This window comes from Bombina bombina, chromosome 5 (assembly GCF_027579735.1).
Source record: "Bombina bombina isolate aBomBom1 chromosome 5, aBomBom1.pri, whole genome shotgun sequence".
NCBI lineage: Eukaryota > Metazoa > Chordata > Amphibia > Anura > Bombinatoridae > Bombina > Bombina bombina.
The window spans coordinates 526,970,881-526,984,478 of NC_069503.1; positions in this window are offsets into that span (position 1 = coordinate 526,970,881).

Here is a 13,598-nt window from a genome sequence, read left to right on the forward strand (position 1 = left end):
TGTCTTGTGTAAGGAAGTGTCTAATTTTAGAGATGTTTTTAAGGTGAAAGCGGCAGGCTTTAGCCAAAGACTGAATGTGAGGAGTGAAAGAAAGATCTGAGTCAAATGTGACCCCGAGACATCGGGCATGCGGGGTAGGGGTAATGATGGAGTTGTCGACAGTTATAGAGAGATTGGGGGTGGAGAGTTTTGAAGAAGTGGGGAAAATAAGGAGCTCAGTTTTGGAGAGATTTAGCTTGAGGTAGTGAGAGGACATCCAGTTGGAGATGTGAGAAAGACAGTTAGTGACACGGGTTAGCAAGGAATGAGAAAGGTCTGGTGCAGAGAAGTAGATTTGGGTGTCGTCGGCATACAAATGATATTGTAAACCATGGGACTTTATTAGGGAACCTAGTGATGACGTGTAGATTGAGAAGAGAAGGGGACCGAGGACAGAGCCTTGCGGTACTCCGACAGAAAGTGGTGACGGGGCAGAGGAAGCCCCAGAGAAGGCTACACTAAAGGTACGGTTTGACAGTTAGGAAGAGAACCACGAGAGGGCTGTGTCACATATGCCGAAGGATTGGAGGGTTTGGAGCAAGAGAGGGTGGTCAACAGTGTCAAAGGCTGCGGACAGATCAAGGAGAATAAGCAGAGAGAAGTGGCCTTTTGATTTTGCTGTAAGTAGGTAGTTGGTAACCTTACCAATTGCTGTTTCTGTGGAGTGATGGGGACGAAATCCAGATTGCAATGGGTTAAGGAGGGAGTTTATTGTAAGGAAATGGGAAAGGCGTGCATAAGCTAGTTTTTCGAGAAGCTTTGATGCAAGAGGGAGGAGGGAAATAGGGCGGTAGTTGGATGGGGAGGTAGGATCAAGGGAAGGTTTTTTGATGATAGGTGTGACCAGTGCATGTTTCAGCGATGAGGGAAATATACCGGTGCTGAAGGAGAAGTTGAAAGTGTGTGTGAGTATAGGGGTAAGGGTGGCAGAGAGGGAGGGGAGTAGCTGTGAGGGGATAGGGTCAAGGGGACAGGTAGTGAGGTGAGAGCGCAGTATAAGTGCCGAAACTTCTTCCTCAGTAACAGGGGAGAATGAGCTAAGTTTAAGGTTATGTGGGTTGTGGTTGATTGAGAACATTTGAGGGGGTGAGGGAATAGAATTATGTTGAGAGCTGATTTAATTTCTGATGGAGTTGATTTTGTTATTGAAGTGGTTGGCAAAGTCTTGAGCTGACAGAGAAGTTGTATTAGGAGGTGGGGGAGGGCGGAGAAGAGTATTGAAAGTGGAGAACAAACGTTTTGGGTTTGAAGAAAGATTAGAGATAAGAGTAGAGAAGTAGTGTTGCTTATGGAAATTAAGGGCAGAGTAGTAGGAGTTCAAGATAAATTTGTAGTGTTGAAAATCAGCTGAACTCCTAGATTTTCTCCAGTGCCGCTCAGCAGTACGGGAACATCTGCGTAGGTATCGTGTCAGTGGCGTATGCCAGGGCTGAGGATGAGTGTTTGATTTCCGAGCTATGGTGAGAGGGGCGAGATTGTCAAGGACGGATGTAAGGGTGGAATTATAGTGGCAGATAGATTGGTCAGGGCATGAAAAGGAGGAGAAGGATGAGAGGAGAGGTTTGATGGAATTAGAAAGCTGTTGTTGATCTAATGACGTAATGCTTCTGTGAAGTTTGGTGTGAGGAGTAGAAGGAGGGAGAGTTGTAGGGAGGGATGATATGTTGCAAGTAAGGAGATGGTGGTCAGAAAGAGGAAAGGGGGAGTTTGTGAAGTTTGAGAGGGTGCATCGATAGCTAAAGATCAGGTCAAGGGAGTGACCATCTTTGTGAGTGGGAGAATCAGTCCATTGTGACAAACCAAAAGAGGACGTGAGTTGCAGAAGTTGTTTTGCAGAGGAGGCAGTGGGATTGTCAAGAGGGATGTTGAAGTCACCAAGAATGAGGGAAGGGGTGCCTGAGGAAAGGATATAAGGTAGCCATGCAGCCAAGTGATCTAGAAATTGAGTTGAGGAGCCAGGAGGACGGTATATGACTGCGACACGTATAGAAAGAGGAGAGAATAAGCGAATCATGTGGGTTTCAAATGAAGAAAATGTGAGGGAAGAGATGGGGTGTATTTGTTGAAAGGTGCAATGAGAGGAAAGTAAAATACCAACACCACCTCCTTGTCTATTACCAGACCTAGGAGTGTGGCTGAAGTGGAGACCCCCATGTGACAGAGCAGCAGTGGATGCTGTGTCTAGGGGAGAGAGCCAGGTTTCTGTTAGGGCCAGAAGGTTGAGGGAGCGGGAGATAAAGGGGTCATGTATAGAAGTGAGTTTGTTGCAAACAGAGCGAGAGTTCCAAAGTGCACAAGTGAAAGGGGAAGTGGCTTTTGATGCAAGATGAATGTGAGTAAGGTTATCAGAGTTTTGTTTTTTGAGTCTGTGGGATGGTACAGATGGATGTGCACGGCTAGGCAGTTGTTGGGGACCAGGATTAGTGGAGATGTCGCCAGCAGTTAGTAGAAGCAAGAGGGAGAGTGACATGAGATGAGATACAGATTTGCAGTAGTGAGACTGCTTTTGAGACAAGGTGCTGGGGGGAGAGAGAGTGTTTAGGAATAGGTAAAGTTCATGAGTACAAAAGTAATGTGAGTTTAAGAGAGATGGGCTAATAAACAGTGAAGGTGGAGAGGGAGAAGGAGTAATTGAGTAATGTAGTTTGTTATAGAGACAGAAGGCAGCAAAAAGGAATAAGATGATATTAGGCATTTTTACAAAAGAGGGAACCAGTTAAACACATAAGACACAGTATTACAGTAGCAATTGCATTTGAAAACAGTAAGGTATATCAAACATAATATTACAAAAGTACTTGCCTTGTGTCTTGCCCCTTGTGTCTTGCCCAATCCTTGTTCAGTTCTTGTGTAATTCTATTGCTATATTGCTAGTGAATCACTTATAAAATGTTCACTTTGAAAATGTGAACATATGCTATTGTTACAATGTACACTGCCCATGCAATGCACCCCTGTGCAATGCACATCCCAAAATAGTGTGAAATATATGCAGGGAGGGCAGTCAGCTGAGTCCACTAAATGTAGTTGATTGCTAATCAAAGACAATTGGAAAGGCCAATTGGAAAGTTAGATTCTGGTCTGGTCAGGGTGAGATGTTAAGTAAACAGACAATAAAATTTGGGGGAGGTTAAAACTATGGAATAAGACAGCTATACATTTTAGAATAATAGCAAGTATTGATAAGGGTTGAACATCACACGGCAGTTAAATGAACATTAGAAATAACACATTGGATAACAGTACAACAGATGTAGGACTAAATTAACAAACTAAAATCATTTGCTCTATGTAAATATTCATGTACCAGAAGAGAGTTACAGGAGAGTAAAAAACACCAGAGAACAGTGAATAGCTGCAGAATGACAGGGTCTCTATTCACATACCAGAAGAGAGTTACAGGAGAGTAAAAAACACCAGAGAGCAGTGAATAGCTGCAGAATGACATGGTCTCTATTCACATACCAGAAGAGAGTTACAGGAGAGTAAAAAACACCAGAGAGCAGTGAATAGCTGCAGAATGACAGGGTATCTATTCACATACCAGAAGAGAGTTACAGGAGAGTAAAAAACACCAGAGAGCAGTGAATAGCTGCAGAATGACAGGGTCTCTATTCACATACCAGAGAAGAGTTACAGGAGAGTAAAAAACACCAGAGAGCAGTGAATAGCTGCAGAATGACAGGGTCTCTATTCACATACCAGAAGAGAGTTACAGGAGAGTAAAAAACACCAGAGAGCAGTGAATAGCTGCAGAATGACAGGGTCTCTATTCACATACCAGAAGAGAGTTACAGGAGAGTAAAAAACACCAGAGAGCAGTGAATAGCTGCAGAATGACAGGGTCTCTATTCACATACCAGAGAAGAGTTACAGGAGAGTAAAAAACACCAGAGAGCAGTGAATAGCTGCAGAATGACAGGGTCTCTATTCACATACCAGAAGAGAGTTACAGGAGAGTAAAAAAACACCAGAGAGCAGTGAATAGCTGCAGAATGACAGGGTCTCTATTCACATACCAGAAGAGAGTTACAGGAGAGTAAAAAACACCAGAGAGCAGTGAATAGCTGCAGAATGACAGGGTCTCTATTCACATACCAGAAGAGAGTTACAGGAGAGTAAAAAACACCAGAGAGCAGTGAATAGCTGCAGAATGACAGGGTCTCTATTCACATACCAGAAGAGAGTTACAGGAGAGTAAAAAACAACAGAGAGCAGTGAATAGCTGCAGAATGACAGGGTCTCTATTCACATACCAGAAGAGAGTTACAGGAGAGTAAAAAACACCAGAGAGCAGTGAATAGCTGCAGAATGACAGGGTCTCTATTCACATACCAGAAGAGAGTTACAGGAGAGTAAAAAACACCAGAGAGCAGTGAATAGCTGCAGAATGACAGGGTCTCTATTCACATACCAGAAGAGAGTTACAGGAGAGTAAAAAACACCAGAGAGCAGTGAATAGCTGCAGAATGACAGGGTCTCTATTCACATACCAGAAGAGAGTTACAGGAGAGTAAAAAACACCAGAGAGCAGTGAATAGCTGCAGAATGACAGGGTCTCTATTCACATACCAGAAGAGAGTTACAGGAGAGTAAAAAACACCAGAGAGCAGTGAATAGCTGCAGAATGACAGGGTCTCTATTCACATACCAGAAGAGAGTTACAGGAGAGTAAAAAACACCAGAGAGCAGTGAATAGCTGCAGAATGACAGGGTCTCTATTCACATACCTGAAAGCAGAGAAGAGAGAATAGGGTTAGCTTGATGCAGTGTGCAATTTTTCAGCAGATGTCAATAGGCAGCATGTTTTCTTAATAAGCAGCACTGTGCTGAGTAGTGAATGCAGTTCTTGTATAATTCTATTGCTATATTGCTACTGAATCACTTATAAAATGTTCACTTTGAAAATGTGAACATATGCTATTGTTACAATGTACACTGCCCATGCAATGCACCCCTGTGCAATGCACATCCCAAACTAGTGTGAAATATATACAGTATACTCCAGAATTTGTATTGTTTAAAAAGATATATAATCCCTTTATTACCCATTCCCATTTTTGTATAACTAACACACTCTGTGAGTACCTTCTATCTAAGTCTCAGCAGACTGCCCCCTTATCTCATTTCTTTTGACAGGCTTGCATTTTAGCCAATCAGTGCCCTCTCATAAGTAACTCCACGGGCGTGAGCAGAATGTTATATATATGGCACACATGAACTTATACCCGATAGCTATGAAAAAAAACTGTCAAATGCATTCAGATAAGAGGCGGCCTTCAAGGGCTAAGAAATTTTCATATAATCCTAGCTAGGTTTAGCTTTCAACTAAAATACCAAGGCCTAGATTTAGAGTTTTGTCGGTAAAGACCCGCGTAGCTAACGCTGGCTTTTTTCTGGCCGCACCTTTTAAATACCTCTGGTATTGAGAGTTCACAGAATGGCTGCGTTAGGCTCCAAAAAGGTAGCGTACAGGCATATTTGCCGCCACTGCAACTCTCGATACCAGAGTTGCTTACGGACGCGGCCAGCTTCAAAAACGTGCTCGTGCACGATTCCCCCATAGGAAACAATGGGGCTGTTTGAGCTGAAAAAAAACCTAACACCTGCAAAAAAGCCGCGTTCAGCTCCTAACGCAGCCCCATTGTTTGCTATGGGGAAACACTTCCTACGTCTGCACCTAACACTCTAACATGTACCCCGAGTCTAAACACCCCTAACCCTACACTTATTAACCCCTAATCTGCCGCCCCCGCTATCGCTGACCCCTGCATATTATTTTTAACCCCTAATCTGCCGCTCCGTACACCCCCGCCACCTACATTATCCCTATGTACCCCTAATCTGCTGGCCTAACATCGCCGACCCCTATATTATATTTATTAACCCCTAATCTGCCGCCCCCAATGTCGCCTCCACCTAACTACACTTATTAACCCCTAATCTACCGACCGGACCTGAGCTCTACTATAATAAATGTATTAACCCCTAATCCACCTCAATAACCCTATAATAAATAGTATTAACCCCTAATCTGCCCTCCCTAACATCGCCGACACCTAACTTCAAACATTAATCCCTAATCTGCCGACTGGAGCTCACCGCTATTCTAATAAATGTATTAACCCCTAAAGCTAAGTCTAACCCTAACACTAACACCCCCCTAAGTTAAATATAATTTAAATCTAACGAAATAAATTAACTATTATTAAATAAATTATTCCTATTTAAAGCTAAATACTTACCTGTAAAATAAACCCTAATATAGCTACAATATAAATTATAATTATATTATAGCTATTTTAGGATTAATATTTATTTTACAGGTAACTGTATTTATTTTAACCAGGTACAATAGCTATTAAATAGTTAAGAACTGTTTAATAGCTAAAATAGTTAAAATAATTACAAAATTACCTGTAAAATAAATCCTAACCTAAGTTACAATTAAACCTAACACTACACTATCAATAAATAAATTAAATAAAATACCTACAATTACCTACAATTAAACCTAACACTACACTATCAATAAATGAATTAAATACAATTCCTACAAATAAATACAATTAAATAAACTAACTAAAGTACAAAAAATAAAAAAGAACTAAGTTACAAAAAATAAAAAAATATTTACAAACATTAGAAAAAAATTACAACAATTTTAAACTAATTACACCTACTCTAAGCCCCCTAATAAAATAACAAAGACCCCCACCTTACCAGCCCTGAACAGGGCCCTTTGCGGGGCATGCCCCAAAGAATTCAGCTCTTTTGCCTGTAAAAAAAAAACATACAATACCCCCCCAACATTACAACCCACCACCCACCTACCCCTAATCTAACCCAAACCCCCCTTAAATAAACCTAACACTAAGCCCCTGAAGATCTTCCTACCTTATCTTCACCATACCAGGTTCACCGATCGATCCAGAAGAGCTCCTCCGATGTCTTGATCCAAGCCCAAGCGGGGGGCTGAAGAGGTCCATGATCCGGCTGAAGTCTTTATCCAAGCGGGAGCTGAAGAGGTCCATGATCCGGCTGAAGTCTTCTATCAACGGCATCTTCAATCTTCTTTTTTCAGGATCGGAACAGCCAATAGAATGCGAGCTCAATCTGATTGGCTGATCGGATCAGCCAATCGGATTGAACTTGATTCTGATTGGCTGATTCCATCAGCCAATCAGAATATTCCTACCTTAATTCCGATTGGCTGATAGAATCCTAACAGCCAATCGGAATTTGAGGGACGCCATCTTGGATGACGTCCCTTAAAGGAACCGTCATTCGTCGGGAAGTCATCGGTGAAGATGGATGTTCCGCGTCGGTGGGATGAACACAGATCCTGAAGAAAGAAGATTGAAGATGCCGTTGATAGAAGACTTCAGCCGGATCATGGACCTCTTCAGCTCCCGCTTGGATGAAGACTTCAGCCGGATCATGGACCTCTTCAGCCCCCCGCTTGGGCTTGGATCAAGACATCGGAGGAGCTCTTCTGGATCGATCGGTGAACCTGGTATGGTGAAGATAAGGTAGGAAGATCTTCAGGGGCTTAGTGTTAGGTTTATTTAAGGGGGGTTTGGGTTAGATTAGGGGTATGTGGGTGGTGGGTTGTAATGTTGGGGGGGGGTATTGTATGTGTTTTTTTACAGGCAAAAGAGCTGAATTCTTTGGGGCATGCCCCGCAAAGGGCCCTGTTCAGGGCTGGTAAGGTAAAAGAGCTTTGAACTTTTGTAATTTAGAATAGGGTAGGGCATTTTTTTATTTTGGGGGTCTTTGTTATTTTATTAGGGGGCTTAGAGTAGGTGTAATTAGTTTAAAATTGTTGTAATTTTTTTCTAATGTTTGTAAATATTTTTTTATTTTTTGTAACTTAGTTCTTTTTTATTTTTTGTACTTTAGTTAGTTTATTTAATTGTATTTATTTGTAGGAATTGTATTTAATTAATTTATTGATAGTGTAGTGTTAGGTTTAATTGTAGGTAATTGTAGGTATTTTATTTAATTTATTTATTGATAGTGTAGTGTTATTTTTAATTGTAACTTAGGTTAGGATTTATTTTACAGGTAATTTTGTAATTATTTTAACTATTTTAGCTATTAAATAGTTCTTAACTATTTAATAGCTATTGTACCTGGTTAAAATAAATACAAAGTTACCTGTAAAATAAATATAAATCCTAAAATAGCTATAATATAATTATAATTTATATTGTAGCTATATTAGGGTTTATTTTACAGGTAAGTATTTAGCTTTAAATAGGAATAATTTATTTAATAATAGTTAATTTATTTCGTTAGATTTAAATTATATTTAACTTAGGGGGGTGTTAGTGTTAGGGTTAGACTTAGCTTTAGGGGTTAATACATTTATTAGAATAGCGGTGATCTCCAGTCGGCAGATTAGGGGTTAATGTTTGAAGTTAGGTGTCGGCGATGTTAGGGAGGGCAGATTAGGGGTTAATACTATTTATTATAGGGTTATTGAGGCGGGAGTGAGGCGGATTAGGGGTTAATAACTTTATTATAATAGCGGTGCGGTCCGCTCGGCAGATTAGGGGTTAATAAGTGTAGGCAGGTGGAGGCGACGTTGTGGGGGGCAGATTAGGGGTTAATAAATATAATATAGGGGTCAGCGGTGTTAGGGGCAGCAGATTAGGGGTACATAAGTATAACGTAGGTGGCGGTCGGCAGATTGGGGGTTAAAAAAATTTAATCGAGTGGCAGCGATGTGGGGGGACCTCGGTTTAGGGGTACATAGGTAGTTTATGGGTGTTAGTGTACTTTAGAGCACAGTAGTTAAGAGCTTTATAAACCGGCATTAGCCCAGAAAGCTCTTAACTACTGACTTTTTTCTGCGGCTGGAGTTTTGTCGTTAGATTTCTAACGCTCACTTCAGACACGACTCTAAATACCGGAGTTAGAAAGATCCCATTGAAAAGATAGGATACACAATTGACGTAAGGGGATCTGCGGTATGGAAAAGTCGCGGCTGAAAAGTGAGCGTTAGACCCTTTCCTGACTGACTCCAAATACCGGCGGTAGCCTAAAACCAGCGTTAGGAGCCTCTAACGCTGGTTTTCACGGCTACCGCCAAACTCTTAATCTAGGCCCAAGAGAACAAAGCAAATATAATGATAAAAGGAAATGAGAAAGTTGTTTAAAATGGCATGCCCAAAATCTAAATCATGAAAGGGTAATTTTATTTAGCCTGTCCCTTTAAGTTAAAACTATGTTATAAATAAATAAATAAATAAATAAATAAAATAAAGCTGTTTCTCTCTATTTCCATAAACTCTTCTATTTTTTTATGTATGCATGGGATATACAACATGAAATATGTTATTCACTTTCATTTGATTTCTGTGGTCACACAGCCTATTATACTTTATTTTATTATCTGGGATAAAGCAGGGTAAATGTTTGAGAATTTAGTCATGGTAGTGGTACTAAACATTTTAAAATCTGACAGTATGTTTCCTCTGTGCAACTGCTAAAAAAAAAAGATTTATATTTCATATAAAGAAAATATACACTATCGCTTAAGCTGTGCATAGCTGCCAGCTGCTATGATTTAGAGTGTTTTTACTTTCAAACCAATACAATTCGCTTGCTGACCAAACACAGTTTCACTTCGGAAAAAAAACCTTGAATGCATATATTGTTTTCTGGGATATGAGCACATTGTAAGCACTCTCTTTGTGGTCTTCTCAAAGTAACCTTTGAACATGATCCAACAAGAAGTGTTAGTTTTTTTTTTTATGAATTAAACTTTGTGTAAAAAAAAAAAAATATGTTAAAGCAAACCATTTTTTTCACTTATTGAAATAGTCACAGCTCTTAAAATCTCGATAAATAGAAGATATTGTTCTACTCTGATTTTCACACAAGTATTGCATGATAGTTACCACGTGGAATAATAAACAATGCAAAGCCGAATAATGAAAAGCAGATGTACTGTGGATTTTAGTCTAAATGTTCAAAAGCATCTTTGGAATGTGGTATTTTGGACAAGTGACCCGAGTTAATTGTGGGATACTTATTTTTAGTTTTATGTTAAAGGGATAGTAAGCACCATAAATGTTATTGTTTAAAAAGATAATCTGTTTATTTACCATTCCCCAGTTTTGCATAAACAACACTGTTATAGAAATATACTTTTTACCTCGGCAATTACCTTGTATCTAAGCCTCTGCAGACTGTCCCCTTATTTCAGTTCTTTTAACAGATTTGCATTTCAGGCAATTAGTGCTGACTCTTAAATAACTCCACAAGAGTGAGCACAATGTTATTTATATGAAATACATGAACTAACACCCTCTAACTGTCAAATGCATTCCGATAAGATGAGTCCTTCAAGGTTTTAGAAGTTAGCATATGAGCCTACCTAGGTTTAGCTTTAAACTAAGAATACCAAGAGATCAAAGCAAATTTGATGATAAAAGTAAATTAGAAAGTTGATTAAAATTACATACTTTATCTGAATCATAAAAGTCTAATTTGGACTTTACTATCCCTTTAAGAAATAGATTGAAGAAGGTTTATGAGATAGCATTTTATTATTCCGAACTACAATCATTATGAAAGAATACATTTCTCTTGCTACTCTAAAATCACAGGTGCATTAAAAGGGATACAAAACCCACAATTTTTCTTTCACAATTCACATAGAACACACAATTTGAAAGAACTTTCCAATGTAATTATAATATCTATTTTGCTTTGTTCTCTTGGTATCCTTTGTTGCAAAGCATACCTAGGTACGCTTAGAAGCAGCAATGCACTACTGGGACTTAGTTGTTGATTAGTTGCTCCACATATATGCCTCTTGTCATTGGCTGACCCAAATTTTTCAGCTAGCTCCTAGTAGTGCAATACTGCTCATTCAACAACAAATACAAATAGAATTAAGTAAATCTGATAATAAAAGTAAATTATAAATTTGTTTAAAATTGCATGCTCTATCCTGTGATGGCTAAACATGGCGCCCCAGATGTTTTGGAACTACATTTCCCATGATGCTTGCTTAGGCACTCTGCAGTCTAGTTGAGCATCATGGGAAATGTAGTTCCCGAAACATCGGGGGTGCCAAGGTTAGCCATCATTGCTCTATCAGAATCATGAAAAGAAAAAAAAAATTGTTTCATGTCCTTTTAATTAGAAATGTGCGATTCATTTCGGATCGATTCAGAAATTCGTCCGAATTCGTTAAATTTGGAGATTCGGATCGATTCGAATTTCCGAATTGAAATAGTGCCGAATCTACCGAATAAATCTGAATTAGTTCAGATTTATTTGGTAGATTCGGATGGCCATGGATTACACTAGTATTGTACAGTATATTAGGTTATATCACTCTGCTATGGGTTACACCTAATATACAGTACATAATACTAGTCTAATACACAGCACATCCCACCTAACACATACCGAAATTCCGAATTTCCGAATTGAACCAAATCCAGCCGAATTTATTCGAATCCGAATGAATCCTAAACGAATTGATTTTAATTTTTCCGAAATCTAATCGATGCGAACCGAAATTCGAAAACATCCAAATCGATCCGAACCAAATTTTTTCGCCATGCACATGTCTACTTTTAATTATTGTGATAAAAATAAAGCAATCAAAAAATATATAGAACATAGATTTTGATTAAAAAAAAACATCTAATGTATGTGCCAATACCACTACATATAACCATGTGTTTAAAGGGACATTTTACAGTGAGTTAAAAAAAATAGTTTGTTGGAAAATATTTTTTTATTTTTATTTAATAATTTTTATTGAGGTTGTTAGATTTTGCAACATTAGACAAACAGTTTATAGAAATGAAGAATAGTATACCATTTGTTATAATAGTATGATATTAGGATATAGTAGTATGGTTTTTCCAACTCAAAACTATGGGTTAACCAACAATATAGACAAATAAGTGTGTATCTTGCAGCGCCACAATGAACAACCATACAAGCTATACCTCAAAAGGCGGAATCTCCCAACCAGATTCCGATGGATCAGTAAAATAAAATGCCAAGATACAGCGCTACAATACCCCTGATGGGGGGTATGTGGCTTAAGATGGTGTCCATGATCAGTTATAAATAAAATGGATAACTAGTATATTCTATAATACATTAAGTTATATCCAAACGTAAAATTCAATCAGTACATAGTGTGAATAAAGTATAACATTTAATAAGATTAAAATATAACATTTAATGAGTTAAAATACAAAATAAATTTACAATAAAAAGTGTGTAAAAAGATAAATATATATATATATATATATATATATATATATAGAGAGAGAGAGAGAGAGAGAGAGAGAACAGAGGAATGTATATATATATATATATATATATATATATATATCGAGAAATAGATACGGGAGAGAAGCAAATGCTTTAAAATTTATATATAAGCTAGTGAACAAGGGTAACCTCCAATCGGTCCTTGTTGGTATTATAAGTACATATGGTGCAGGCCCTTAAATAGTATTATAATGTGTAATATAACAGAAGAACTCATCCTGGAAAATAGCCAGGTTGAAAAAAGACAGGGAAACAGCACTCTTTTGAAAAAACAATATTTTTACTAGCACGATTTATATACATAAGTGGTAAAGGGGATGGCAATCGGGAGTCCTGCCTCCACCCTTGAACCGCAAGGATAGGCAAAGTACACTGTGTGTAAGGTACAAAATAGTTTGCAACAATAATATTTATCAAAAAACAAATATTTATTATGGGACCTTCCGAGTCCAATATACAAAACCTGACCGGTCAGGGGATGTGCGGAACAAGTTGCGCAATATGTAAATGCAGCACAATACAAAGCTGACTTAATTAAAGCCTGTCACACTTCCTACACCCAGCTGCACACAGCACCTCTGTGAAGAGGTAATTGCTGGGCAGGTAAAACGTTGTAAGGGATCTAAGAAAGTGATGACAGCTTTATAACAAGCGGGATAAGCTAGTCAGATATACCTTGCAAACTGTACATAGAAGAATTTATATTCAGAGGGGAAGTGTATTCCTGGGATCAACTACACCCTGCTGCAGCCGACGCCTCACTCAGGAGGTATAGCGGTCGGGCAGGTAGAAAAATGGGATCTAAGTGATCTAATGGAAACACGCCCTCAGGATATGTACATAAATAGATAGACCAGACATTTAAATCTTCATGTATGGATGACATGTATTGCAGACAAGGTATAAGTAAGTACATTCAAGAAAACAGCGTTATTGCATGCCATGCAGAAAAGCAATTAGGTGTGTTAGTATTCAGCATATGTCTGTCCATTTTAAGTTCCTAGAAAAAGCTGTGCCCCCTCTCGACAGAGTGGCGTTTGCCAGGTGCGAAATTCATGCACATAAGCCAAAGCTGATTCATGCAGTTAGCGGCAAGGAATGTAATGGAACCATACGACCTGATAGCTGCAATGACAAGTCGGCCGTGCCGAGTAGCTGTGAGTCCATGACATGTATGCCAAAATATGCCGAGTTTTGATTCTGACTTTGCTTTAAGAGTGCCTGGTAGTAAACCGCAGGACTTG